At 37.5% G+C, this 12,308-nt stretch overlaps 1 protein-coding gene across 6 annotated transcripts in view; it reads right to left on the bottom strand.

The window, feature by feature from the left end:
* Nucleotides 1-12,308, bottom strand: part of ATG5 (autophagy related 5) — an 81,772-nt gene that overhangs the window by 48,357 nt on the left and 21,107 nt on the right. The gene's annotated exons all lie outside the window — the stretch shown is intronic.

Below are 12,308 nucleotides of genomic sequence, written 5' to 3'. Positions count from 1 at the left end.
TCATAACATATCTCCCACTGTAAGGGAAATACTGGGCCACTAATTATGGACTTCATTGCCTCAATTAACAGTGCCTATTTCTCCACTCCCTGCTGCTACTGGTCCAGTCTCACAGTTTGTAAAAACATCTAATAGTTCTTAACTATAGATGAATAGGTATAAAGTACAGCAAAACTAAAGAAAGAACTCCTTGAGGGGTTTATGTTTGGATATGCAAATCTTAATCTGCAACAACATACGATATAATCAAAAAATATACTGTCAGTTTTATGACACAACCTGGAAATAAAGAGTTTGTGTTTGAAACATTTTTGTTAGTATTAGCAAGTAACTAGGTTTAGTAGAGTAGCCTGAGGCAGCACACCATTTCATCCTGTTCAGACATGACAAGAACCGAATAGTTTATTGTGCTTAAAATGTATAAGGACAACATAGGACTAGAGTAGTAAAGAATTTTATACATGCAAATCAATTATTCAGATCAAGCAAACAACCAACACCATGTTCCTTTCTGTCACTTTTGAAGAACTGAGATGGAATAAAGCTGCTGCTAGCCTTACTGGAGAAGGCAGCTTTAGGAGGGGAAGAGCAAGACAAATTTCCTTATAGGCCCTAACTGTCCAAGACAGCAAACAGCAGACACTTCTTCAGAAGGAACACAGTCTCCAACTTTGCTTCCTCAGCACATTGTTCAGTGAGTCTCAAGACAGCTGGCAGTATAACAGTTACAGAATTCAGGCCCCCTCAAGCAAGGTTAAATTCAGAAATCCATTTGCAGAACAAAAGGTTCATCCCACTTCCAAAACTGCTGATAACAATTAAAGCAATTGCTGAAAATTAAAAGTCCGAGATTTGGTTTACTCCAGTGTAGAGCACAGATGGCTGTCAGTCTGCTAGAAGACACAGTTAATACATATTGCAGGGTTTATAACAGTGCTTTTCCTGACTGAACGTGATACAAGACAGGAATATCCAGGAAACCATAAACCAACTCCTGCCAGGTATTCTGTAGGAGCATTTCCTGATGCTTATCTCAGAAAGTACTTCCACACCCTTGTTTCCGGATTAGGAAATGCCTCTTGACAAGCACTTACCTGAGCTAAGTCAGCACCACCACACAAGCACCTGCCTGAGATGAGGAGCTGCCTGGACACAGGGTGCTACCCCATAGCTCACCAGCTGGGAAGCTCTGCGGGCAGCAGTGACAGCCCTGAAGCTGGCTGTACCCAAGCGAGCCTGCTATGAGAACTCCAGCCGACAGAGTCAGAGGTTTACTCTTGCAATGTCTAACACAAAGGCAGAATACATCCTCCTCAAATTCTGTCAGTGGGAAAGTGAAGATTTAGTATATTTCCCTCACCCTTGGAGACAGCATTGAGAATGGCTTACAGCTTTCACTACAGATTGTGTGGACGAGCATCCTATGGCAGGCGCTGATGAATTTACACTTCAGACTACAAACGCAGTTGATAAAACTATCATTATGGCTATATACAAAACACAACAATCAAGACCTACTTAAGCTAGTGAGCTTCAGCAGACTTATTTAAGGAACCTACATGTTTGGAAACATCCTACCTGAAAAAAAAACTAAAAGAAACAGTGACTTCATTTACTTATTTCATGCTCATATTACAGGAACTAGGAAAGCTGGGTGAACAGCTTACTGTCCTGAAAATTCAATAGAGATGAGCAACATACCTTATGAATCAGAAAAACACCAAATTCTGCACATATAACAGGCTTACAGTAGGAACTTAAGTATATTGTCCCTTGTGGCATATATGGCAGAGAAGTGAATCTTGTTTAGAAGGACAAAAAAGTTAAACAGTGGTAATGTACAGTTAACTCACTTCTGTTCTTCATTCCAGCTTCCTCACCTCCCAGAAATTGTGCAGGTGATCTTATTTAAGGCAGGGAAATTTATAAATTTGTACTTCTCAGATCATTCTCTGAATGCTCAAACAATGCTCAAGACAAACTACTGTTTTATCAAGATGTTTAACTTTCTAATAACTTCTGTAGTTTCTAAATATTACAGCAATAATTGCAAGAGGTGAATGACAAACTTGTTGCATTTTGTAATCAATTACGTTCTGTCAATTCAACCAATATCCTAGGGAATGAAAAACTTTCTGGTAAATTAGCTAGACAATGGAGTAAGACATCTTAAGACACATCTCCACTGTGTGCGCAGCATGGTCTGAAGACATCCAAGTTAATCCTCATAACCTTATATTGCTGTCCTCCAAACATCCTTCCACAGATACAGTATTTTTACTACAGGAAACCAAGCTGGGTATAAGAAAATCGACACAGATTTTTAAAGCAAGCAGCAGGAAAAGGCTATTCAGCCTGCGAACTGATATATGTGACCTGGCAAGAACTTTTATTAGCATTAAAAGCACTGGCTGAATGCCAGAATCCTAATGCTCCGAAATACAGAAATAGCTGTTTTCACAGAACCCTGAAGACTCAAAAGCTCAAAACAAACAAACAAAAACCCCAACACCCTCCCCAGTTCCCTTGAAAATGTAAGCAAAAGGATTCATCATTCTCCAACTTTTGTGTCAGTACCTCCTATTTATGCAAAACAGACTCAAGGAAGCTATTAATGCTATGAAAAAGCTATAAGAACTAATTAGTGCTTTGGATAGACAGGACTTAAAGGTGTTAGCCAGAAGTTTGACAATCAAAACAAAACTGGAGTTTTCATCAAGCCAGTAAACAAGGAGTTCTCTACCTATCAGAAAAGCACTTTACACACTCATCCTCCCTTGTGAAAAGCTTATGCAGCCTACATGATATCTAAACTCCTGTAATAGTCAAAAGTTATTGCTTTTGTTTTCCACAATCCAGCTGTTTTTAATAAAGTGCTTGACTGATGTATTAGAGAGTTTCTGTATTAGCAAAAAACCATACTTGCAAAAGGCAGATGTTCATATCTGCATAACAGTATTCAAAGTAATGGCAATAAGACTTGGACAGAAGTGACATTAGTGACAGGATAAGAGTTCCAGATGACTCTACTAATCACATTCCTTAAATGAGAGGATGGTTGCTATATATAACTTTGCCTAAAGTGAAATACTAAAACTTTTCTTTATTTTACATCAAAGATCAGAAAGTTAATAACCAAATAATGGAGGAGAGAGCTCACATATTTTTCAGCTGGATAAGTCACTTATAAATATAAATATTCATTTATTAGAAATGTAGTCACTGAATGCCCCAAATCTGCGCACATTACCTTTCAGTACTACAGAGATGCACAGAATCTAATGAGAGCTTTGAAAATATTATTTACATATATAGAAACAGTGTGAGTTAGCAAAACCACAAGGACTTAACATCAACCATAACAATAAACTCAGTACACAAATTCACTATGCAACAAATTAAACCTCAAACAAATTTACAAATACAGTGTGCCACATTATGTATGCACTTAGGGTTCAGAAATCTATCACTGAAATTGTTCATGCCTTTAATATGTCCTTTAAAACAGTTTAAAAGGACAGTTACAGGGAAACACTTTGAGAGTTGTTCCCTCCATTAAGCAAGACTGAAAATCCTTTAGCAGTCATTGATGTTAATCCAAATGTATAACTATTGTATTAAAAGGTTGTTGATAACTCCAGTCATAGTTTTATTGTTGATAGACAGTAACTGCTGAACCTTTTACTATCAAGCTGTGTTAACTAAGGATTAGTCCAGGCTGACATTTTGAAGGCTAGGCCTCTTTCTCAGGCTGAGACCCAGGGCAATGTTCTTCAGACAACCAGAAAACTTAGTTTCATTTGTGCTACTGTCTTACACTCATTCTCTGAAACTCAAGTACTGCCATGCTTCAAACAGCTTGAAATTTTGCATGGATCTTGATGTTAGATGCATCTCTTCCACTCACATGACTCTATGAAAGGGTAAATGGACTGCTTGAGTGCTTGCCATCAACACATGCATTTCAATGCAGCACAGCCTTAAACCAGCATATACAAAGAATATGGGCAATTATCACTGAATAATAAGTTATATTTACAAGTAACTTGCAATAAGACACAGTTGGTCACAGCATATGGCCAGTTAAAATGGACTTCCCACTGTAGAACAGCAGGCAGAACAACTAAAAAAAACCCACCCTAATCTTTAAACTTAACAGAAATATCTTAATAAGGAATTATTTTCTTTCTGTATTTGACATTGATGCAACTGCTACCAGAGTACTGACTCCGGAATTGCATCTATTTCAAGAAGGCTGTGGAGATTGTTTAAATAACAGAAAGGATTAATGCAAAAACAAGGGAAAGATTGTTGAAATTCAATAAGGAAACATGCACTCACGGCTTTTATCTTTTAGAAAGTCAAAAAAGAACAAACAGGTGTAGTCCTCAGGGTAGCACAGATGCATGATTTTTTGTCTGGACAACTTGTGCTTTCTTCTTAAAGCCATCTAGTTGTATAATTTTTTAGAAAACATGCTTGAATTGAGTTGTATCTCTTAGCTCTATGCAAGCAATACCCATTTCCAGCTTGCATAAAAGTGTACAACCCTTAAATTTTAAAAACACAAAGCTTTTGTCTATTTTCAGAGGTTCACCACTCTCTAATAACCATATGAACCATAGAAATGATGCACAGCTAGAAGTAGTTGGACAGAACCAACCATAGCATTATCTAAGAGACCGAAGACTCTCCAAGTGTTATATCGGAACCATAGAAAACTTTTAGATGGGAAGTGCCTTTGGAGGTCAAGCTTTGGAATAAAAGCTCCTGCCCAAACCAGAAGAGCTGTCTACATAGAATTAAATGAGTTTGCTCAAAGCCTTGCCCAGTCATGTTCTGACTGTCCCTGCAGGTTCCCACTCAATCCCTTTCACTCCCCCTCCCCCAGTATCCCATCAGCCTTTCTCCTGCCATGACTTGTAACTGTTTTCTTTTGTAATTGCCCAACTTCACGGCCAATGGAGGCATGTCTGAGAGGAATCTAACTCCATCTGCCTACAAGTTTTCCTTTTAGGTAGTGGAAAGTGGCTATTAGATCCATCTTCAGCCTTTATGTCCTCAGGCTAAACAAGGCAGTTCACCCACTCTCTTTTAATACAGGAATATGCTCCAGCCCCTGATCCATCCTACCACTGCTCTGCTGGCCTCTTTTTCCGATTGCCCACATTTCTTTTGTCCTGAGGTCCCAAAGAGGACAAGTATTCCCAGCACAACCTTAGATGTGCTGAGTGAGGAGAAAGTACTCACCATCTGGCTATATACTAGGGGGCACAAGGGCTAAAGCAGCTCCCTGGTTCATCTTCATTTCTGCAACACCACACAACAGATTACTCACTCTGTTCACCATTATGCACATCCACAAAGCTGCTTCCCAGTCAGTCCCTAGACTGCCCCAATGTAGGGTTTTTTTCCTGGCTCTGGTGCAGGACTTTACACCTGTACCTGTCAGCTCCAGAAAGCTCCTGCTTGCCTACTGCTCCTCATGGTCCCTCTGAATGGCAGATCTGTCCCCCTGTCTATCAACTGCTTCCACCAATGTTTTCTTTTGGTCATAAACTAAGGGTTTAATCATATACATATAGTCAAATTAACTGTACTGTACAGAGAACTACAGCTGCAAGTCAAGGACATGAAGTGTATTTTCTTAACAATAAAGCAACTATATCTTCCACTGACTTGGGCTCTAGCAAGCATTGTGTTCAACTGCTACAGCCAAAAAGTAGTCTTCTCAAAATTTAGTTTCCAAGAAGACTAAGACTCTACATGCACACGTAGTTCTGTTGACTGGTAAGCAATTTTAACCAATTTTATAAAAGGTTAAATTTTGTGTGGTATGCCTCAAGCATGAAGCAGCTTTGTTGACAAAATAGTTATTTTAAATACTTCAGTACCTTGCTATCCAGAAACAGTATTTACAGCTAGTTACTCTCATTTCTCAGCTATTTAAAGATCTGTCTCTAAAGTACTCTAGGCCATCTAAATTCATCGTTCTTACTCTTGTACAACAAAACCACAGATAATTATGATTATCAAGGGCTTCAGGAAGACTCTGATACATATTTGACTCTTGCTGACTACTATAGTTCAGTGCCAGCCTTTTTGAGAACACAGTTTGAAATACTGTTATAGCATCATTAAAGCACAAGATTTCCACACCACACAACCCCACATTTTACACATTGACACCATCCACAGTTAAAATATTCTTGCTATTAAATGCTTAGGTTACTCGGGTATTTTGACAGATCATGGTATAGAATATAAATCCACAACTGAAGAGGGCACACAAGTTTACTAGTCCTTTCAGACTATTTTCAAGCACAAGTAACTACCATATATATAGAGATAGGACCTTAGGACTGCTTTGACTTAATGTTAATTGACAAAGGCTAGGTACAGAAATATTCTTAATGTCACAGATAGCAAAGTAACAACATTCAACATGAATGTACGTATCTGAAGTCATAATTTTGCCTTGTAAATACACAACAGTCATTAACTGAAATATCTCCACTGCATGATGTGCCCACTAATCTTATATACCCTCCAAATTCACATTCAGCTGGTATATTGCTATAGAATACTGCAGGAAAGCAGCAGAATGTAAAATTTTGAAGTAAAACAAAAATAGGCTTTACTTTGCCTGTCCATGCTAAAAAAGACACAGAATCACCGCAAAGAAGCATCATGCTAACGAGCTCAAGTACTAATAATAGTAAAGTACAGTGGTATGGGCCTTAAGGTTGACTGTCACTCCCTTTTTAGTACTATGATCATGTAAATTAATTACATCGATGCACATCTGCTTGCCTATATGCACTATACCAACTTTTTAACAGCAGCGTTTACAATCAGAGAAGAATTAGTAGAAAATTCCTTCTGTATACTTAGCTGCAAATTCTAGTTTTTAAAAAAATAATTTATAAACCACACTATAAATGGAGCTGTAGATGCAAATCAAGAAAAGGGGGGGGGATCCCTCCCCTAATAGGTTTGAGATCAGTGTATTTAACACATTTACTTTTATGCTGTAATTTATGCGTTAGTTTTTATAGCAAAGCAGTGTTCTGAAGAATCAAAAGCATACTGCTTAAACTTTGCCGGTTAACAGAACGTTTTTATAAACTGTATGATAAAGCAGCATTTCACTCTTCAGATTAGCTATCTGATCCAAAAAGGCCTTTCCTCCCTGTTTTAATATACATAAGGTTGCCATACCTTATCAACATTCTTTTCGCTTGTTAAACACCATCTTAAGTACATTGTTTCCTTAACACCACCTCCCTTCACTTCCAGGTCATCAATTTGTCTGTTAAAGATTCAGGGGAGGAAAAATCATCAAGATGGACTACTTTCCTTTGTTCAAATATGAAAAAGCATACATCCTATGAAGCTTAAGCTTTCTGTGTAGCCTAAAAGCAGGTGGCCTCAGTAGGTATTGTCACTTAAGCTAAAAAGAAAGCTGTGATTATTAAAAAATGTGTAATCCATTTATTTTTGAAACACATAACCCACAGGTTTTGTAAGAATAGAGCAGCAGGGCTTGTTACAGACTTCCTTAAGTCAAAGGGAAAAGGACTCCTGACAATTTTACCTGTACTCCAGTTCTGTGCTCCACATCTAGATAGCCTGGATATTTTAATACCTTCTTTGCCTCTGATTATGCTCTGTTTATATACATAAAAATAGAGCAGCATCTCTCCATATAACTCACTAACCTACTTTGCTTTCCCTGTACTATGCTTTTTCTAAAATACAGCTTTTTTTAAAAGTTAAATAATCTTTATATTAAGGCAGCTGTCAAATTCAGTTTACCAGTAGAAAATAACTTTGAAGCATTTCAAACTGCAAAGCAAAACCCCCCCAATAACCAAAGTTAATTTTAAAAATTAAGGCCATTTTTTTAGAGACTGTTTACTTTGAAATGTAGTTAGACCTTACACATCTTTCAGGAAATTAAATACTTTGAGGGGGAAGGGAGGAAAGAAAGCAGGAGGCAGTAAAAAAGAAAAGTAAAATAGATTTAGAGAAATACAGTCAAAGATTCGCACAATCTGAATCCAAGTCTACCAAATATCTGTAAGAACTACAGAAGACAGAAGCAGTGAATGTAGACAATCAGTTTATGTGTGATTCAGGTTGAAGATGAAAGGCACACCTGCTTCAGCAGGAAGTCTGGAAGGTGGCTATCTTTCTGAAGAAATGGTAACGTTCCAGGAGGAAGAGTGTCAAAATGAGTACAAAACACGAGCCCTTGAAACCACAGCAGGTTTATAAATTAGAACTCTGCAATATATATGAACAGATTATAAGGCTGGCAGATTACCTGTGCCAAAGATGCAAAGACCTTCAGGTGTGCTCCTTCAGAGTTTAATGGTTTTAATTAGACACACGGGCTTCTAATACAAGGTAGTAAAATAACTAGAAAGCATTTCTATCTACTTATCTCTATCTCCTCTCATGGTGGAGACTTCAGTAGAAAGTAGCATTGCGAGCACTGGGTTACCTTTTGCTTTCCTCCCTTCATGCAGTTCATGTCCTCCTTTGAGACCCACTGATTCTCACTGGCCTCACCAATGCAGCAGCTCTGCTCTGTTCCCTTGTTGAAAACAGAGCAGAGAAAGCCAAGGGGGGAATTCAGGCTGCCATCAATTCTCCACCTTTGTGCTGCAACAAAGAGCAACTATGCAAGTAGGCACCAGGCCAGCACAGGAGAGTATCAAGGCAAAAGTCAGTTTCAGGGGGGGTGTGGGGTGTGTGTGAGAGACAGTTCAGAATCATGACACAGAACCCATATGGCTGGAGCATCAGTTTAGTCATTTGTGCAGAAAGAGTAACAAGCCAGTAAACAATGCAGAACCAACACTGAAGTCTATGTCACCATCCATTACCAGAAAAAAAACACAACCGAACCCCAAACAAAAACTACCACCACCAAAAAATAATATCCCTAGGAAAGCCTGTTCTGATGCATCTGATTGATTCTGCAGGTCCAGGCTGCCTGAACCTAGCTGCAGCTCAACACCAAAACAGTGCTGGGCTGACTGGGCAGATCTGTTTGAACCTGTCCACACCACACCCCTTGGCTTTCATAACATCAGCAACCCCAATGTTTGGTGTATGCCATGCTATCCAACTCCAGAATAAGCAGGTATTGACACTAATCATAAGAAAATGTGATGCATTGCCAGAAATTTTTAACCACCAGCCCAGGAAAGTAATGACTTAAGATATCTTTTTTAATCCTTTTAACCAATACACCCATTTTCAAAGCTCAAAAGAATTGTTTAGTCTTTCTTCACAGTTAATTGGATCTGTACAGATGAAACATGGAAAGACGTTACCATTTTGATAGTGACACAGGGAAGAGGAAAGAATGGCAGCTTTGTGATCTAAAAAAGCCTCATGGTGTGTTCATTCATTCTCCTGTTAAATTCCTGAAGATATTCTACATACATATTGCCTAATTTAAGTTACAAGGGATCAGGTAAGATTAGAGCGATTTGTTCAGCTACCAAAGCATGCTCATCACCTCAGACTAAGGTAAAGAACAGCATTGCTCCAACCAGTTCTCTATGAGACACATATACCAAACCTGAGTGGGCCATGTGTACACAGCACAAAAGAGATACTGCTGATGTACTGACACTATTTCTTTTTGGCAGTTCAAACATTTCTAAACAGCAATGTGATAACTCAGAAAAAACAAACCTTCTGCCCCTCAAAAATCCAGGACTGGTTTAGATATAATTTAGAAATAAATGCAAGACAATACAGGCCTGACTCTGTCAGTAAGACAAAGATCACATGCATTAAAAAATAAAATATTGCATAATCTGAATGTTTGTAGGATTTTTCTCCTTTAATATGAACAATTCAGTACGGCCATTTAACTTCCGGTAAGCCCTACAGCAAGAATGAGTATTACATTCTTTCTCCATAATATTTTTCAGTAAAATGACCTGCTTTTATTTTATAATCTATAAAGAAGCTGTAGAAATGGCTATGAGTTTTTACTGTTTATTTCCACCACTCATCTATCAGAAATACTAAGTCTGGTCTTCACCGGTTATAAAGGATGCCTGTGAGAATTCCAGGGTATGGATGCTTATGTCCCTCCACAACTGATGAAAAGCAGCTGTGTTGCATCTAAGAATCCTCCTTTATCAAAACTACTATATACTGAAGTTATGGATATTAATTCTTTGAACCATGCAAAAAATACAGCTCTCCCCCTAAAAACAGTTGAGATTTCATTTGTTTAAGTCATCACTAGGCCCACAGTCTTAATGTTTCAAAGCTGAAAGTCTTTATTTTTCCACACGAGACAAGAAGAAAAAACCACCCATTTGAAAATCCACTTTATCCATAATAAAAATGTCCGTAACACTATTAAAGCACAAACAGTAGTAAAATTTTCCATCAATTCTGATCAAAGAATTTTAACAATTCTTACAAAAGGGACAGAAGTCAGTATAGCTACATAGCCTGTCTTTATCACTTTCCTACCGCAGTCAGACATCCATGATGCTGGTCAAAATTAAAGCAACACAAATGTACCCGTTTCAAAGAAGTGTTCTAGCTAAGGAGTATCTGGTTTATGGACAAAAATTGGCTAACCGAAGTCTGAAGAGCAAGCAAAACCACAGCACAAGCAAACAGAAAAGTATGTTTACCTTCCTGATTTGATAGCAGATTAACACAAAACCAGACATGGTGGGAGGAGGCATGTAAAGGTTGTTATGAATACCTACCAGCTGTTACTAGTACAAGACTGCCATAAATTCACTATTAAAGCTCTTCCCCTAAAAGCCATCTACAGGCAACTGAAAGTTTCTCATGCTACCTGTTCCAAGTACTTCCTTCTCAGTAGAAACATTCATCTCAAGTTACACTTGTCATTGGTAGTTACATTTCTCCAACATTGAAATTTTTTTTCAAAACTAAGTTTAATACATATCCTGTAAGTATTGCTATCTCTCCTTAAACAAATAACACTTCCTATATTTAAGTACTGAATAATTTTTTTTCAAGTCTCACAGAAAAAAAAGCCTGCAGATGTATCATTACTTACAAGGCAGTTATCACAAACGCTACTCTCTTTTCTTTTTTGTGGTCATTCATTGTTTCATAAAGAGGTTTAAAATTATTACTTCTCAAACGAAAGCCTATAAAAACATACTGAAAGATATAACATGCTTAAAAAGAGTTTTCTTGGTTTCATAAGTTTTTCTTGTTTCTCTTATGAAGAGCTGAGAAATCAAAATTAGCATTTGAAAGTATTCAGAAGATTGTTTAAACTCATTTAGGTGTCAGATTTCACAGGTGCAATTCTTCATTAAGTAGTGAAACCCTGAAATCAGCCTTGCTAGGCAACCTCTGTTCTTAACCTTAAAAAGTAGAACAGCAAAATTCTGGTTTCCTTACACCTGAAGATACTTTTAGACAAATAATCAACTAAAAGATAGAGCCTAAGATAAGCACAGAAAGAATGCACTGCACATCTGTTCTCCTACCTCACGTATATTGAGGGTATCAAGGTTCTGTAACTTCTACTAAAGAAAAAGAACCTTAACTCATACTATTTCACTGTGTAGTCAATTCATCTGCCATTATTATAACTTATGTTAGAGGTTTGGTTTAATTTTTAAAAGCATTAATAAAAAGAGCACATAAAGTGCCCTGCGCTGGGAACACTGGAGCACTGGGATGAAGTGACAGGATTCTTTTTTGCAATAAAGCTAGTAATTCTCCAAATAGAAAACAAAATTATGTTTGCCTCTTGAACTGCCTACAAGGCATACTATTAAAGCAGAGTACTTTTTTCACAGAATTATTAAAATTGCAGTTTAAATTGACTTGTAACAATGTAAGCTTTAGGGAAACATGTATTTTATACCAATTCTGGCTTCCAGTGGACCAGTACTCTTTATTTACTGCTAATTCACAAAAGTGAAAATATCAGTTTGCTGACTAACGTCTACACAAAACAGGATGTCTCAAGAAGTACTTTGAAATTAACGACATAAAATGCAATTTCTTACTTGATAAATTTTGCAATTATGTACCACATCCCCCAAGATCTTACCACTCAAATAGCAAATTAAAATAATCCCTCAATTTCTATCTCTCCATCAATTAAAAAATAGAAACCAGAGTTTCTGATAAGCACTCAATCTCCAGAATTACAGGAGTATGCTTAATATGAAAGGCAGTACAACTACACAATAACAAAAAAAAATTAGAACCCACACACTCACTAAACCCACACATTAAACCCTAACTCACTCAGAACCTCACTAAAG

Source organism: Falco punctatus (assembly GCF_963210335.1).
Source record: "Falco punctatus genome assembly, chromosome: 5".
NCBI classification, from domain to species: Eukaryota; Metazoa; Chordata; class Aves; order Falconiformes; family Falconidae; genus Falco; species Falco punctatus.
The sequence above is the reverse complement of the archived record's forward strand: the minus strand, read 5'-3'. Positions and strand labels throughout refer to the sequence as shown.